Below are 18,709 nucleotides of genomic sequence, written 5' to 3'. Positions count from 1 at the left end.
TGAAGCTGACATTAACACAAAGGCTTCCGACGTTAATCAAATTATATGAAGAGATAAAATACCTGATGCCACAACATGTGCAAGATCTTGTTTTCCATTTGAATAATCACTTCCTATTGATTTAAAGGTGCGATTTGCTTTCGGATCTTGAAAAGTTTCTCCTTCTATCTCTAGAATTCTTCTATGCCCGACGTTCTCTATTAGATTCACATAAAAAACTAGAATTCTCAGAAAAACTCCAGTTGTTTGGGGGATAAAATTGTTGGCGCAATGCAAGTTGGTTAACGGAAAGGTGAGGCTTTGATTAATTTTGGAAATGAAAATGTTTACAAGGGACTTTTCGTGTAGCACTTTGGCTAACTGTTTACAACGGAACTTTGGCTCTTAGTACTAGCTCTCACTCTTACTATCTTCTTCACTCACTTGAGCTTTCCATAATTCAAAATGACCCCATCGATTGTCTATTTATAGACTCAATCATCGACTACCAAGAAAGTTTTAGAAATGAAAATTCTAGAGATATGACCGACTAAGGCTAAGAAATTTTCTATAGAACGAATTCTCTAGATTTACACGTGACTGAAACTTAGAACAGTCTAGAGTAGAAGACTCCAGATAATTACGACTAATCTAGGTACTGACCAGCCTAAGACGTTCTAGACTTTACTTCCTCTAGAAAATTATTTACCCTTCCTTCACCGACTTGACTAATTTAGATTTTTCTAGATTTGTTTAATCACAAATTAACCAATATTTTTAACAAAAATTTGGAGGTAAATGATTTGATTCTTTTATAAAGGAAAGAGAACTTTTTTTCGAATGAAAAGAGAAAAAAGAGAAATGATAGGCGGAGTGGGCGAGACGGGAAGAAGTTGGGACGTGGTTTCTTTTTATCTTAATTTTTATTTTTTTCATATAAAAAAAATAATAATTTCAGAGAAATAACCGACAATGTTAGTCACATTAAAAAGCGTAACAAAATAAATAGAAATAAAATTAAAACTAATCTCGAATTAAAGTCACACTTTCTGAGGTTGTTACACATATTAGTGTGACAAATGTTGTTACACTTTTAAGTGTGATAGTTTTGTGTTACAAATTCCTCAATTTGGTGTAGTGAATGGCAGCAACAGTTCTGTGTTGCTTTTTACTCGACTGCTCTTACCCATCTCAGAATCACGCTTTGCCGCTGCTAAAAAATCCGTCACTGTCATCTCGATTCAGATCTAAGGATCACTGTCTATGTTGTGTTCCTTACCAACTAACCCGAGAGTTCACAATGACTAGAACCACTTCCATCAGTTAAGAACCTCATCCTATACCCGTATCAGAACTGACCTATCTATATAACCACCAATTACAAACATTATTCAAACCACCCAACAGATACGTTTCATGTAATTATTCCATCTCGTCAACATCATCGCTTCTGCAAACAGCTTGGCAACATAAACAAATCAGCCGAGTTAAAAAAAAAAAATTAATCAAATTTCACGACTAATCCATCCTCATAACCAATTTGAATCGATATACACGGAGAGTGATTAGTGTTTATCCGTTCATATAAATACCTCAAATCTAAGGAAATCATTGTGAATTCGGAAGAACAGGAATTTTTTCCAGCATTTTAGGGCAGTTTCAGATCGTGGAAATGGGTTATGGGAACGAATAGGGATGAAATTGGTTTTAGAAGTATATCTTCTCCGGGTTTGGAGTTAACACTGAGGGGGCACGAAGTTATTTGTCGTAAAAATTGCACGGGAGGCTTTTTTTCTTGACTAGAAAATTTAGGGGGCAGTGCCCCCACTAGCCCCACCGTAGATTCGCCACTGGAAGACTTTTTTTATGGGTATAGTTGGAAAACCTTCATATCTCTTTCCATTTTTTAATGTACGTGAATGTCATCTAAAGTGGAACGGAGGGAGTATTATTGAATCAATACTCTCTTCAAAAAAAACCCTGCGTTTACTATCTTTTTCTTCTTTCAATCACGCTTCTGACCTACATTCTAAGTTAGTTTCAAGAGTATTTAAAGATCGATCATGGCCCCAAGATGGCTGAAATTCTTAAAGTCTAAAACTAATCATAAGGTTTTATCGTCTGAGTCAATTTTTGAGACTGTGAATGGTTCTCATGAGTATAAGATAAAAGGATATTCTCTAGCGAAGGGAATTGGAGTTGGTGAATACATGAGTGGTCGCACATTTTCTCCTTTGGTCATGATTGAATTTGTTGACCAAAGCAGAAAAGGTGACAGCATGTCCGAATTTTCAACACCGCGCGTGTTTAGCGATATAGCAGCATGGTATGTACGTGTTTTCAGATTCCCATATTGTGATTTTTTTAACACTTCCCACTGTGTCGTGTCCAGAACGGTTATTTGGGTAACGATAATTTGAATCCTTTGAATAATCAAACTGATATTCTGCACTCCCAACTATTTTTTTTCTACTTGGTCACATTCCTAATCTGTTGATACATATTCGTAAAGAACACTTTCTTATTTGTTGTTTTTTGATCGTAAAGAACACTTTTATTAATGACGGCCTTGTGCGTAAGTGACTTTTCTATATGGAATAATTTCAGGGGATATACAAAGTTTATGAAGAGATCGGAGTTGGAGACCTCATGTTATCTCAAGAATAATTGCCTTCGCATTCACTGTACAGTCGGGGTAGTGCAAACTCGAGATGAAGCAGTGCTTACTCGTGTTGAAACAGTGCAAACTAGTGTTGAAGAGGAAAAAGATAATGTTATTCCCATACCTCCATCAGATATGATTCAGAATCTCAAGGGTTTGCTGGAAACTGAAATTGGTTGTGACGTTACTTTTCAAGTTGGCAATGAATTCTTCAGGGCCCATAAATTGATTCTTGCAGCTCGATCTTCAGTGTTTAGAGCTCAGTTTTTTGGGTTAGTGGGTAATCCAGCCATGGAAACTGTAGCCATTAAAGAGTTTCAACCCTTTGCCTTTAAGGTAAGGTTTGACAATTCATGATCATGCTTTGGATTCAAAAAATACTGTAGCATCTATGTTTTTAAGTTTACCAGTGCCAGTACCTTATGATTTAATTATATGATTTTATGCAGGCCATGTTGTTATTTTTGTACTCGGATAAACTTCCTGAGCCGCGTGAAGTTTCTGTTTCAGAATCTCCTTGCACTTCAACAACAATCTTGCAACATTTGTTTGTTGCAGCAGATCGCTTTGATCTTCAACGATTGAGACTCATGTGTGAGGCTAAATTATGTAAAGAAATAAACGTAAGTACTGTTGCAACAACACTGGCCATCCCATCCGTGTCCGGCCCATACGTCTTGCGGTTTGGGTGAAATCCGCAATTTTACGGACGGATACGGGTCAAATTCGCGGTTCCGGTTTTTATGCTCACCCCTAAGCATATTACGTACAAACTGCTGGAGCCCGGTCTAACTATCTCAGGCTGACCAGGCTAAAAGTGAGTTGAACGATGGGTCAGAGAGTTGAACGATAGATAGGACTTGGGACTTGGAAGTTGATGCATTCCAGAATGTTAGCAAAACATTGAACTAGCTTAAATTAGCTAGCTTTTGGAGTTTTAGTTGGGGGCGTCAAGACCTGCCCAACTAAGTTTGATGGGTACCTGGACCATATTCAGATACATTCTAATTACTGTTAAACAAAGTGATGCTAGAAAATTGGCATCTATTTTTTTTGGGAAACTAGACGGCTTAATCCTGTTAGCCTTGAGATAGTGTAAAATCTTCTTTTTTTTTTATTTTTTTTGAAGCATGTATTTCTTTTATATTAGCGGGCCGGTATCAACAATGCCAGACCAGCAAACAGGAATATTAAATTATGTTATTGCCTACTATGGAGACTGTTTGGAAAATAGAGGCATAGGAAATCATCTTATTGCCTACTATGTTAATCACGGATTTAGCTCACAACTACCAAAAGACTAGGAAGGAGAGGGAGCTTGAAAAATTGGGGTGAGAGGGTGAACTGAACATTGAGTTGCTTGGTTGAAAAAAAAGAAATTTTTTGGTTGGTGCTCTGCATTTTGTTCTATAGGCTAGGTTGCTATCCTTTTGGATTTTTCTGTTGTTTGACCTAGGCTCTTGTTTGCTCTCTTATGAGCTTTTTTCTTTCTTTCTTCTTTTCATTATTTTTTTTTCTGTATGCCTTTTTCTCCTTTTAATACTGTATGGTTTAACCTTTCAAGTCAAATAGAGGCATTCATTCTCAAAAATCAAACGCATGTGAATTCCATGGCCAAATTGACGAATGTACCGATATCTGCATATATTGTTTTAGAACGCATCAGATAAGAATTGCCATGTAAACTCTTATCAGTTCTTGGCCTCTTGGTGCTAATTCTGCAAGGAAATCAATGGTTCTAAAAGTTCTTCTTGTAGGAGTTAAATATCGCACACTTTAATTACTACGCGAAGTGGGGAATATAACATACGCGAGGAGCATCGCACACTGTAAATTGATATGACATGCCAAATGATGTCAGCAAAGTCACGAGTAATGTGTGAAGAATTATGCGAAGTTCTAAGTTATGCGAAGATGAGCGATTGTATATGAGCGAATGTGTCGCATAATGATCTCGAAAATAAAGGGATTATTAGCTGTGATCCACTATGTAAAATCATATATAAAGGAGAGAGTCATTGTTTCTGGGAGAATTCTAAGGAAAGTTTTGATAAAGAAATAGAGAGAGAGAGAAAGTGAGTTTAGGTCTCAAGTTGAATTGTTGTAAGACTTGGATCTATTTTGTAAGCAATCTTATTCTTTAATCAATAAACCAATAGTTCATTATGATCACTTTGAGGTTAGATTAGATTAAGTGGAGTGTAGTTGTAAGAAATCTTACAACTACATTTTTGGCGCTAGAAAACAGCTTTGGATGATAATTCTTGATAGCATATCATAGATTGTAAAGAAAACTGTGAGATCAAAATATTTAGCAAACAGTAAGGATTGAATCTGTTGTGGAACAAGGAATGACGACTAGAAGAAGTAACAGAATTGTTGAACGAAGAAGAATCACGAATCTTGAGCAAGAAGAGGAAAGAGTGGACGAACATCAAAGAACAGAGATTCCAATTGGATCTCAGCGAGGACATTGACAGAATAATGATATAGATTATGATAGAGTGAGTGTCCATACTGCAATGACAGATTCAACAGATGAAAGACAGCGAATTGAGAACGAAGAACCAATTACAGCGAATGAAGAAAATATGACGATTGCAGAACTTAGACAGAGATTACTAATTGAAAGAAAGAGAGAAGAAGAGGAGCGTGCGAATTTAATCCGTCAAAATGATGATTTACGAGAAGAGAATCTTAGGTTGCAAGAACAAAGGTCAAGAAGTGTGACACGTTCAAGATCAAGATCCAGTAGGAATTCTTCCCGACAAAGTCAATCTAATCGAAGAAATGATAGGTGAAGACAACACATGGAAGTCATTGAAGAAAACTCGCAAGAAGATGAAAATTTGGAATATCAAAGGGAAAGGAGACGTATAGTTGACTTGCCAACTAATCATATGAACACTCACGTGAACTTCTTTGTCGGACAAATACTAATTTTGAAACGGAAGAAGAGCATCCAAGAAAATGACAAATGATATTACATGGTATAGAAATGTTGAGAGACGAATATGAGCGTGAACGAGATATTGCATGTGCGAGAGATAAACTAAGAAGAAGGGAAGAATTAGAAGAAAGAGAATTACAAAGCGGATTGCGTCATATTGATAATAGAATAAGGGGACGCGAGCGTCATCGCGTAGAGCATTCAGATCAAGATCGAGTGACACCCAAGGAAATAGAAATATCAAAACATCGTTATGATCGCACAGGTAATGAAGAAAGACATGATAGAGCACAAATGGAAGCAAATAATGAAAGGCGTAGGCGAAGAAGAGAAGAAACTGAACAACAGGAGATACAAGAGGAAGTACACCAAAACAATCATCAGAATAGATTGAGACAAGTAAGGCTAAAAAGTCTCATGCAAGAAGATATGGATCAATCATTCAGCAAGGAAATTCTCAAGGAGATGACAGAATTAAGAGAAATGATGACTGCAAAAAGAAATGATGGAAGAAGACAACTAGAGGAAGCAGTGGAGGAAGCTGGAAAAACTCCATTTACAAAAAAAATTCAAAGAACACTGATACCTTCTAAGTGCATTTTACCAGCATTTACAAGTATATTTGATGGAAGTGCATGTGCGATCCAACATGTGAAGGCTTATTCTAGATGTTTATTACAATGGGAAAATTATGATGCAGTAATGTGCAAATATTTTGCTGCAAGTTTAGCAGGTGAAGCTTTGAAGTGGTTTGAAGGACTACCTGTAGAATCTATTGGTTCATTCCATCATTTACAAAATGTCTTTTTGGGGCAATACAGAAGTAATAATCTATCAAGACCAGGGATTGAGACCGCATTCGGACTTCGCAGAAGAACAAATGAAAGTTTGTGTCATCTAACGACTCGTTGGAGAACAATGTGTAGTGAAATGGGAAGACGGGTAGACGAGAAACATCTTATTCTTGCGTTCATCTATGCTCTCTTTGCAACAGACCTATTATATACCCAAATTTCCAGAGTAAAGGATACAATCACAATGTCGGAACTACGCGAATTTCAAGAAGAATATATAGCCCTCGAAGAAAAGCAAAGAGACATGGAATCTTACCCAGTTGTGATATCTGATTCGAAATGTGGAAATACAAGTTTACTTCCGAGACTCGCAAATGTTGTTGCGAGTACATCGCAGGGTAATCAAGGAAGGAGTAATGCTGAAATGGAACAAAAGTTAGTGGCTATGGGCAATGCATATCAAGCAGAGTTTGATAAAGAGTACAGAGACAAGCAACTTCAAAAATATGGAGGTACTAATGCTAATCAACCAGGAAGCTCTGCAGGACAATAAACACATTATAACAAGAAAGCTGGAAGAATAGTGTGGGAACAAGTAAACCTGCCAAAGTTGAATACTACAGTGGATAAAGTATGGGAAGCTGCTCTCCTAATGGATGATATTCCAGAACCACATAATGTAGGCGAAGAGCCACCACCAGGGAGGAGGAGTAAAGAATTTTGTGTCTATCATAGATTCCATGGTCATACAACAAGCAATTGCAGAAATGTGAGGAAGATTATATTGTGAATGATCAAGCAAGGGAAATTGGACCATTTCTTACTGAATCAGCCAAGAAATCCACCACCACCACAACCTCAAGGAAATAAATATGTAAAGGAGGATAGGGGTACATTTGTTATTGAAGTGGGAACGAAAGCGAAGAATCTATATTGTAACTCGATTATACATTATTTAAAAAACATAAAAGATTTTCATGATAATGTCTTAAGTCGAGTATATGCAAGAGATGCTGAAGGAAGGGAAATTTTAAACCTGGCAAAAATACCATCTTTGAAGGACTGAAAAAAGCATAAAATCTCGTTAAGTGCAGATGAAGTACCAGAAGGAAAAGCATCACATGAGTGCCCGTTGGTGGTGAAATTGGGAATTAACCCAAAACCGTTAGAAGAAGATGAGGAAGAAAATAAGAAAAACACCTGGGGGGTAAATAGAATTCTTATAGACACTGGAAGTTCTGTGGATATTCTATTTTATCACACATATAAAACAATGGGTAGAAAAGATGATGAGTTGATCACTTCAACGTATAAAATCTATGGTTTTAATGGCTCTGCGAACAAACCAAAAGGGGAGGTCACCATGTGAATTCTTCTACAAAGTTTACCAACATATATCACATTCTGTGTAGTGGATGTTGAATCACCATATAATGCTCTCATTGGAAGGCCATGGTTGCACAGTATACTAGCTGTCGCATCAACATTTCATCAGCGCATCAAGTTTCCTTTACCTCAGGGTGTTGGAATTATAAGAGGGGACACAGTTGAAAGTAATATTGTCAAGAAATTGATATTGATAGATGCGAAGCAAGAGAGTCCAAGAGAAGAAATTTGCAAAAGAATGCAGCAGATAACAAAAGTGCAGAGAGATTAATGGTTTATGTCTGATGTGGTGTATAAAGTTGAGAAACGAGTATGTGAAGTGCTGAAGTTTATTAAATGAATCATAAGGAGGAAAGGAAACAAAATTCGATGTTGGAGAAAATTAGTGGAGATGAAGATGAATAAAAGATAAAGAAGAAATCAATAACAGCAGCATCAAAAATGGACAATAAAAGATGAAGATGAATATCAACAAGAGCGAGAAAATAAATGGAGACAAAATATTAAAAGGTGGAAAACACAAGGAGTTTCGCACAATGCCAATCAAATGGTTATAAACATATGCGAGTTTACGAAGATTCAAAAGTGAAGAAAAAAAAACGCGTAGAATGAATGTATGATTTTCTTTGAGTAAGATGATTCAATAAAAATACTTATGTACTAGAGTTGATTGAAATGAGAAACTTTGGTTTCATATGGTAAATCCATATTAAGAAAATACAAAGAAAAATCTTTATAACAAGACCTTTATAAAAGGCTACAAAAACGATATTTATTATCAGATTGGCTAGGAATCCAAATATGGCGTGCACCCTAGTTCGCTCATATGCAAGAGGAAAAATAGTAAGACCTAACGCACGTCATAATTGGAAAGACCTAGAAGGCATGAATCAAGGGAAGGCAACACCGACCCTGGAACTTGAGTTTTGGAGATTTGGGGTGAGAATTAAACGATAATGCCCATTCAGGAGAGATACCTTAAAATTTCAGTCTAAGATAATGATCTTAGATTGAGAACCTAAGGTGAGAAAGGCTCTCATAAGGAGTGGAGAAAATCGATCAGGGCGCCGAGGTACACGGTTGAGTCAAGAGTTCCCGGGACGTCTCGAGCGTACATTACCATTCTTGACAAGTCCTGACTATGATGCACTCGGTCCGAAGATACCCTACTTAGGGTGCGATATTGATGCCATAAACCCTATAGGTAGTGTATGCGAGATTGGGAAATCAACTGGTTGTTGAAAAAACGGATGGGAAGAGCCATAATCTTAACCGAATAAAGGTAAACTTCCTTGAATGGCCAATCAAGGGGGGAGATAAGGACGTCACCCTCCAATAGGGAGGTGAATTGTGTCAAAAGTAAATGTCAAAAGACTTATAATTCATATGAGTATTAAGACTTGTGATATTTATGCGAATTAACCTGAAGAGGAAATAATACAAAGAGAAAATGATAAGACGAGATCAATGGGTCAATACATTATGGTGTAAAGACTGCCTGCGATTTTGTCGCACATAAAAAGAGGCAGCATAAGACCTTTACATAAGAAGGCACAAATAAGATCTCATAGATAATACACGAAAAGAGTTATTCCTAAAAAAGTTTCACATATGTTCGCACCAAGAGAAATTTTGGATAAGGGATAGCAATTATATTTGGTCTATCAAAGATATGACAGATAACAAGAGGCAAGAATGGTAATGCAAAGGAAGTGTTATTTGCTGCATTTTGATAGCCTTATATGCGTATGAAGCGGAAGAAAGAAGAATCATATTAAAAGGATGAAAACTGAATTTACAAGAATTCACAAGTACGTTACAACAAGAAGAAGACATCAATTTTCGTCTCTCTCATTTCGCTCAGACTTAGAATCACTAATTTCTTCTTCAGAATCTTCTTCTTCATCAGTAACTTGGATATCAGGAATGGGTACATTTTCAGGAATCGCTGGAAAGCTGTATTTTGACAAAGGAATACCATTCTCGAAACAAACTCTTTTAACAGCAGCCTCGCGAGAACGATTAGCATCATTACTGTTATTTTGTACCAAGTTAAACCAATTTTCCTTCAATTGCAGATATTTTGAGTTACGAGTGGATAATTCTTCTTCCTTAGTAGCCAAGCGAGTTTCTAGCTCTGAAACTCTCTTTTGATATTCCTTTTCTTTTTCTGCGAAACATCAACAAAAGAAGCAAGATAACAGAAAGTTATTTTTAAAAATTCTAAATGAAGATCAAAGAACAACAAATGATCTTCATAATTGGAAATTATGTCTGCGACCAATGTAGAATGCTAAGTTTGAAGGCTAACATTTACACCTAAATTATTTCTAGCATCATTGAGAACTCTAGAAGCCCACTTAAATTCGGCTTCGCTTTCTATAAGGAGTTGAGATCGAATTAAATTTCTTTCCTCAATAAGAATGTCTCTCTCATGGCAAGTTGAGTCACGTTCTATCTTAACCTAATAAGGGATTCTTGAAATTGTTCTAGTGCTTTCGCACCCTTAAGAGTGATTTCATCTTTATCAATAATAAGTTTATTCTTCTTGGCCTCCAATACTTGAATTGCTTCTTTCTCCTCGTAAAAACGTCGTTTGAAGTTATTAGCAGCGGATAATGCATTTTTATGACGTTCTCTAAGGGTAGTATATTTTAATCTTAGTTCTTCCAAGCTAAGGTTTTCAAATCCTCGAGTAGCATAATTATTTAAAGAAGAATTGAGGTGCTCTAAAAGAATTTCAGCATCGGAAAGATTAGTCGCTTCATCTGAAAGGTTATACAGGTCTGCGAATATAACTAAGTAAGAAATGCGGACGATCGCATAAAAGAAAAGGAGTGAGGAAGTATAAGTTGCATACCAATGAGTTCCTTATTTCTTTCTAAAGCTTGGAGAACCAATTGATATATAGTTAAATTCTCATTTTTAAGTTTGGTATTCTCGGTTGTAAGATTTACATTCGTATATGAAAGAATAGACTTCTCATGTTTCAATGCAGTATTCTCGTCTTGCAATTTGTGAAGTTTTCTCTCATTGTCTAAAGAAGTTGCATAAGCTATACAAGCACTCTGTTGAGATAAAAACACCATAAGCAAAATAAGAAATAGTAAAGAAAAGATTAAAGGCAAATGATTGCAGAAGTATTACCAAGCCACTCATTGCAAATTGAAAATCTGGGTTTATCACACAGGCAGCTCCGCGAAGAGATCGATCCCCCACAGGAACATTACAGATCTTGGAGACCATCCTGAAGGAACGTTCCGTTTCTTCATCATTAAGGGTAGAAAAAGCATCCCCATAAAAAAGATCAGACAATTTCTTACGGTACGAATCAATCAATACTTCTTCTTCAGAAGCCAAAGTATTTACTTCCGAAGCTTCTGAGACTGAAGCGGAATCATATCTCGCACGCTTCCTAGAGACATCCTCTTTTGATGAGGATTTCTTGGATAAAGTTTTTGACGCGAGCTTTTTAGGAGGTTTCTTGCTTTTGCCTAAAAGTTTGTCATTCAATGGATTCACCTACGCGAATAATCAAGATAACAGAGGCAACAATATTGTTAAAATAGAAGGTGTATTTCTTACTTCTTTATTCTGCGAAGATGATGCCTTGAAATACTGTCCTTTTCGGCATCCTGCGAAAGAGAAGAAATCAGATATAAGAAGGTTGCAAAAAAATGAACAAATTGGATTAAGAGGATCACATACCACTACTTTCTTTTTCTCATTTTCGAGTAATTTGAATTCCCAAGGTTGATAGAGCAAGAAATCTTCGGGCAGAGGATTATCAGAACCATCTGCAGATCTACCAGATAGAAAGGACCCTTCTAAGATGACAGGACAATTAAGCCAACTAGATTCATTGGATCTGCGAGCAGCACGATTGGAGTTTGAATTCCAATCAACATCTCGCATAATATTTTCATCTTCAGCGATGCCATTTACTCTCCTTATGCGAACAACCCATTTAGTCACGTTACTTCATGATAGCGATGTAATAATTCGTAAAGAAATTATCAAGAGTATATTCAGAAGGATCAATGATTTTGTCACGATGATCCTCTTTTCGCACATCATTAGGATAAGAATTTCCAAGACCACACGCGCGACGAGCATACTCTAAGGGTAATCTTATAGCATCACCACTCAGCTGAAATATTCCTCGTGCGAATCTCTCATCAGCAAGAATTCTATAGAAAAGAAGAATCTCAGGGTTATATAAAGGAATTGGCAGAAATTGAAGTTGACCTAACGAAACGATGATCTTTCGGTTATTCCACTGCTCAGAATTAATGAGATCAAGATTAAGTTTGGATGTGAAATTAGATGAAGGAGGAAGGGAGAGTTCATAACCCTCTGATTGAAGTCAGTTTTCAGTCTGTTAAATTCGATCTCCATCGTTTTACCAGCAAGAGCCATTAAAGAATGGGAATGAAGAATATAAATTTGCAGAGAAGATGAAGAAGGATGAAAGGAATAAATGGAATAAGGTAGAAGAGAATATATAAGAAAGAGTGACACGTTTTTCGAGACACATTCTCATTAATGCGAAGAAACGAAAAGATAAAAACATACGGTTAAAAAGGACGTGTCGAAAGATGAGTGGTTAAAAATACACGCGTACATAAGGATAGCTTGAAACCCGGATAACTGTCGACAAAATAAAATGGAAAAAGATAGGCATGTGCGATTTGTAAATGGATAATTGCTCATATCGCTCACTCTAAAGAATAAGCAATATGAGAAGAGGCAAATGTAGGAGTTAAATATCGCACACGTTAATAACTACGCGAAGTGGGGAATATAACATACGCGAGGAGCATCGCACACTGTAAATTGAGAAGGCATGCCAGATGATGTCAGCAAAGTCACGAGTAATGTGTGAAGAATTATGCGAAGTTGTAAGTTATGAGAAGATGAGCGATTGTATATGAGCGAATATGTCGCATAATGATCCCAAAAATAAAGGGATTATTAGTTGTCATCCACTATGTAAAATCCTATATAAAGCAGAGAGTCATTGTTTCTGGGAGAATTCTAGGGCAAGTCTTGATAAAGAAATAGAGAGAGAGAAAGTGAGTTTAGGTCTCAAGTTGAATTGTTGTAAGACTTGGATCTATTTTGTAATCAATCTTATTCTTTAATCAATAAACCAATAGTTCATTATGATCACTTAGAGGTTAGATTAGATTAAGTAGAGTGTAGTTTTAAGACTTCTTACAACTACACTTCATGCTGCGATTTTATGGATGAGATTTCAGAATACTAGTAAGGATGAAGACGGTATTATCAACTCTTTTAAGATCACTGTGGCCTACTGGCTGCATAACAGGGGTGTGTTTCGAGGCATTTCTATGGAACATGTAACTACCAAAAATCGATAGTACACCCAAATGGTAAGTAAACAAGATCTAAGACATGAATTACTAATTTGATAAAGAAACTTTTATTTATTTATTGAATATGGATTCAAGATTACAAGATTACACACCAAGGAAAACTCTAATCTTACTCTCTAGGCTAAGCTTTCTACCCTACCTTAAATTTCATCCCCCATTTGTTTCCCAAGGACCTTTATTTATAGGCAAACCCTTCCTAGTGCGGGATAACTCATTTTACTTCGTTTGGACTTCGTGGTATTGCTTTATCCTTCGCCCAACCCGTTTTCCATAAAGTTTTTCCCCTTCTCTCTATGATTCCCATGTGATCCTGTTGGGACAGCTGTCTTATTTCTTGCTCAATAAGTATCATCTTCGCCGAATGACTTATGACCCAAGAAATCTTACTTCTCTCTCTTTCCCCTCGTGGGTTGTATCTTGTCGATCACTCCAATTGACTCTTCGTGATGCTTATACTTCGTGTCTTCTATTCTGCGAAGTGCTTTTGGACTTCGATTTGACAAGTCACTCACCGATATCTTTGACCAAGATTTATTCTCCCTTTTAAGGTCTTCTCATGGGGACACGTGGCGAACCTATTTTGTGTACCTACATTTTGTCTTTTCTTATTTCGTTCGAATTTCACGAGAACGGATAAGAACCGACTAAAGATTCTTTAACCGCCACGTTCTTCACCCTCCGGTTTTTACTCTCCCATGATTTTTAAGTAACCGACCATTACCGGTTACACTACTTCGATCATGCCACCTGACCCGCTCTTCTGGTCAACCCTCTTTCACTTTAAATATCTCCTCCCATCTTCTATTCGAGTTTCTCTTTTCTCTTTCCTTCCGCATAATTCCTTACAACCCTCTTTTTTGCTTCAACTTTCTTAGACCTCGTTATTCTTCTCTTATCGTCCCGTATTATCATGGCTTCCCAGAAAGTGTCATCTCACTCTTTGCTTTTATCTTATGAAGAATTTCAAGCAAACTTCCAAAAGAAGGGTTTTTCTCTCCTCCCTGCTGATGATTTCTCAGTGGCTCCTTCTATTCACGCTACTCCAGACATGGAGTTGAACTCCCGGTGGGTTCTTTACGATGCATGGTCCTCAGACAAGATGATAGTTTCATTAGGTCAACTGAGGGCGAGTCATACTATTACTCTTTATAATCCTTCCAACCCAATCTTTCTCGAGATCCTTAGCAAGCTTCAGTGTGGGGATTTTCAGCTTACCGGTAACGTTCTTCGCATCTCCAGCGAGTTCATTAGTCGCTCTGGCGAGGGTTCTTCGTAAGTGCCTTTCTCGGCAGGTGAATTTAATCCTCGTGACTATAATGTTGACTCCTTCGCAACCAGCTATTCTGCGAGATTCACTAGCACCAAGAGATACCTAGAGTGGGGTATCGAGCTTGTTCCCAAGTCTTCCTCGTCGAAGACTCTCCCTCCAAGTGTCGGTCCTCTCAAGCTTGAACAAGATGATGACTGGGAAGTGTTTCCTCTCGTAGTGAGGGTCCTTTTATTTGGGGACTTGACGAGAATGGGGTCGCCAGAGAGGGTCCCCTTCCTCAGCATCAGCATCTTTTGAAGCGTAGCCCCTGGAATCTGAACTAGCCCGTGCCTGCTGAGGTATTCTTTTGACTTAGCTCCTTATTGTTCCCTTGGTTTCGCTAGTTTCTATGCTTATAATGTTCTTCGTGCAGTATAACAGCCCGTTGTTGGCCTGCTCCGTGGTCATAAGGAATTGGGTATTGCTCTTGGGTCTCCAACCCCCAAACATGTATCTGTTGTATTTAATTTGTTACGTGTATTTTTATGTTTCCATTTTCTAATCTTTCACTTTCGCAGGGTGTTTTTGTCTCCGCAAAGCATCCCCCTCTGATTCAGTCAAGGAATCCAAGAAGCGTGATCAACCCTCTCCTTCTCCGCAGGTATTTCGTCGAATTACCTTGTTTTATCTTATTCTCTTATATTCCATTGACCGTGTGGGATTTATCTATTTCGCAGGCTGGTTCGCTTGCTTCTCCTTCTTCTGGCGAGCCCAAAAGGCGCCGCAGAGATTTAGATCTGGAAGCCTAGCTGCTGTTAAGGTCACAGCTGTTTCTTCCGTTCCTCCTTATTCTTCTCATACCCCATCTCCTCAGATTCCTGCAACCACTCCCACGAAGAAAGATGATCCTCCTGTTTCTCCTCCTCGTCGCGAGAAGCCCCCAACTAAGACTCTCGCTGGTCACAAAGGAAAGCAGACAGCCTCCTCGACAATGGCCAACCCTCTTTTCAATCCGGACATGAAGTTTCTCTAAGATATTTATCATAAAGCCGGCGAGGACCCAGCCATTCAGTCTGTCGCACTTAGATATTTGGAGATCCTTAGTGATGATAATTTTCCTTCCCTGGATACCTCCGTCGTTCTGGACGCATCTATGGGCTTGTCTCTTCAACAACATTCCGCCCTGATGATGTTGGTGAGTTTCGCATACTTGTCATGTACGTGTTATTTCGTGATTTGTTTCTAACTTCGTCTTGGTCGCTTTTCAGGAGGTCCATCGCCACATGGCTGGTCTGATTGAAACTAAACTTCTTCGGGAGAGGGTGAAGAAGGACGAGGCCAAGATCAAATATTTGATGCATGAGCTCAAGGACGAGAAAGAATACTCTAGCAATCAGGAGAAGAAGGTGGAAAAACTTTTAAGTAAGCTTCTTTCTAACAAATTCCTCTTCCATTCTCCTTTTATAGTCCTTTATTTTATTTTCTATGCTTCATCAAGAACGATGCATGGAACTCCAGTCGCATGCCTCCGAAGCGTCTGCCTCTCTTGAAGACATCCTTGCCGAGAATCTAAATCTTTCGACCCAGAATGACATCTGTATCTCTGAAAATATGATCCTGAATGAGAAGCTTGAAACCCTTTATCCTCAGTTAGATGGTTTATCTTCAGACTCTGCTCGTAATGAGGAGTTAAACCTTCACCTTCACGACGAGATCGAGCGCCTCAAGCTTAACTTTAATCGGGTCAACAACTCTCTTACCAATTCGAGGAGTCTTCTTGCTTCGACAACGTGGAATTATAATAGGTTGGAAGAGGACTATGAGCGTGTGATAAAGAACAAAGATCAGATGATGATTGATTTGCGCAAGTCTCGCAATAGAGTGGCTGGTCTGAGTGAGGAGGTTGACAGTTTGAAGAAAAAGGTGGAGCTCCTTCAATCCCAACTAGACAAGCCTTCCCGTTCTACCAAAGCTTCCTCCCTGGTTAAGCCCCCTAATCTTCGCAAAGACAAGGGTGCCCTCGTCATTCGGTCCAGCCATGCAATTTCAATTCCCCTCATGGTGATGGTTGGGATAAGGCCTATCATTAGTTATGCGTTCAACTTCAAGCGTCAGATCTCGAGATTTCCAAGATGGATCATTTATACGGTGACGTTCAAGAAACTTTGATTTCCACTATTTTGCAGGCAGAAGGTAGCTTTCCCGCGAGAGAGACGAGGCTCGCCAGGAAGTTTCCAACCTTTGAGGCGAAGTCCAAGGCCTCAATGATGATAATGACGAGATTATCATTACTTCCAAGAGAGTGGCGAAGCTTGCTCGTAAGAATACCCAGAATTATCTAGTCCCTCTTTTCAACGGCTATTGTGATGAACGCGGCATTCCTTACCCTTTTTTTCCTTTAGAAGTGTTTTCGAACGACGAAGAGCATCCCCAAGAGGAAGAAGATCATATGGATGAGGAAGCGCAACCCCATGGTTGTGCTCCTCATAGCGGTGCTTCTGGCGATGCTGGTACTGGTGCTGATGGCGCTCCCCTTCAGTAATGACTTTCATCTTGGATCCTAGTCGTCAAATATTGGTTGTGCTCCAATATCTAACTTTGTGTGTTTTGTACATTTTATTTTCATCTGGGTGCTCCCAAGCTCGGGGGGCAAAATATTTTGATTTTTATCTTTTACTCCGGATTTTGGTGATGCCTTTGTTTATTATATAATTCCTTTCGCGAAGTGCCACTCTTTCATCTGCCAAGTATATACTTACCGAGGGAATACTCAAAAGAATAATAACCTTTAAAAGTATATACTTGCCTCTTGTTCTTTTGAGTGTTTCCAAGGTTGAAGTATTAGTCGTCATTTTGCTTATTTTCATTGGATCATCTTTTTTGCCTCTTGTTTTGCCTTTGGCTTCTTATCGTCGTCTTATGTTTCCTTAGTTCCCTTGCCATTTATTTGTGCCTTTATGATATTATTTGCCACATGCTTGTTAGATTGTGTGTCTTGTCACTTTACAAGGTCTTAATATGCCTCCTAATTAACGTCTTATTTTGCCTCATCCTTTATGAAGGATCTTAATTCGACGAAGTATCAGGTGCTTACTACGCTTTCAAGTAATAATCCATCTACCTCGCCTTATCATTTGATTTATTCCCTATTTCGCGACGATGTAACATGCCTAGCCATTCCCGTGAATTTTAGCCACTCAGCTCCCAAATTCTGGAGGGTGTCATCCCTTTATATTCCTCCTGAGTGCCCCTTCAAGGAAGTTACCCCTAACATGCATGTTGATCTCTTCCCATCCGGTTATTACGACACCATTTGTTTTCGTGACTTCTTATCCCTTTCGCCAATGTGGCTATTGGTTACGAAGTCACACCCTAAGTGAGGTTTCTTTGGGATCGAATGCTTTGTATCCAATACTTTCCATACGGTCATGGCCGGGAACGCTCCAGATGCCCTAGACACCCGCAGCTCAACCGAATACGTCGGCGCCTTGGTCTTACTCCACATCCCTTACCGAAGGCCATCATAAAAAGGACCCTCAGCGGATAGGGCTTATCTTTGCCCCTAACTTTCTGCCTAGGAGTTGTTCATTACATGCGTTAGGCTTTGCCTCTTGTACTTTCGTACGAACTAAGGTACATGTCGTGGATTCCCAGCCTTCCTAGGCGAAGGTTTTAAGTTTCCGTAGAAACTGATTATTTCGCGTGCCTTGTTTGCCTCCTAATTTTGAGGTCTTACCGAAGCTTTCATACAAAAATCTTTATTGACTTTCAAAATATCATTGTTATTATTTCTTAAATTTTGGTACATCGCCAAATAAATACATCATTCTTTGTGATTCCTTCTTAGGATCAAAGTCCTTCTTCTAGATGAATGTGTTCAGATTGGTATCGCTTCAACTCCTTCATCTTTACTTCATTTCTGATCTTGAATAACACCGAAAACAGAGGATGCCTTGTGGACAGGGTATAGATAAAAGATAATACCAGGTCTTCTTCTGATAGTCTCCCCACTAGTCCTTTGCAAATCGTATCCCACCTCGCTACAATGCTTCGCAAGCTCTCGTTTTCTCCTTGTTTCAACGAAAATAAAGATGATATCTCGGGCTTGCATGGCTCACTCCTCGTGCACTTGTTCGCCATTTCTAGCCTTCCTCGTGCATCAGATTTCTTTCTCGTCGACTGGCCATTATTAGTTGTCCTTTTTCTTTCTGCCACTTTTGTTTGTTGCAATAGATATTCCTTTTCCCTGGATTTTCTTCTGCTCTCTTCTATGGATCTCCTTAAATTTTC

Source organism: Papaver somniferum, chromosome 11, assembly GCF_003573695.1.
Source record: "Papaver somniferum cultivar HN1 chromosome 11, ASM357369v1, whole genome shotgun sequence".
Classification (NCBI taxonomy): Eukaryota; Viridiplantae; Streptophyta; class Magnoliopsida; order Ranunculales; family Papaveraceae; genus Papaver; species Papaver somniferum.
The sequence above is the reverse complement of the archived record's forward strand: the minus strand, read 5'-3'. Positions refer to the sequence as shown.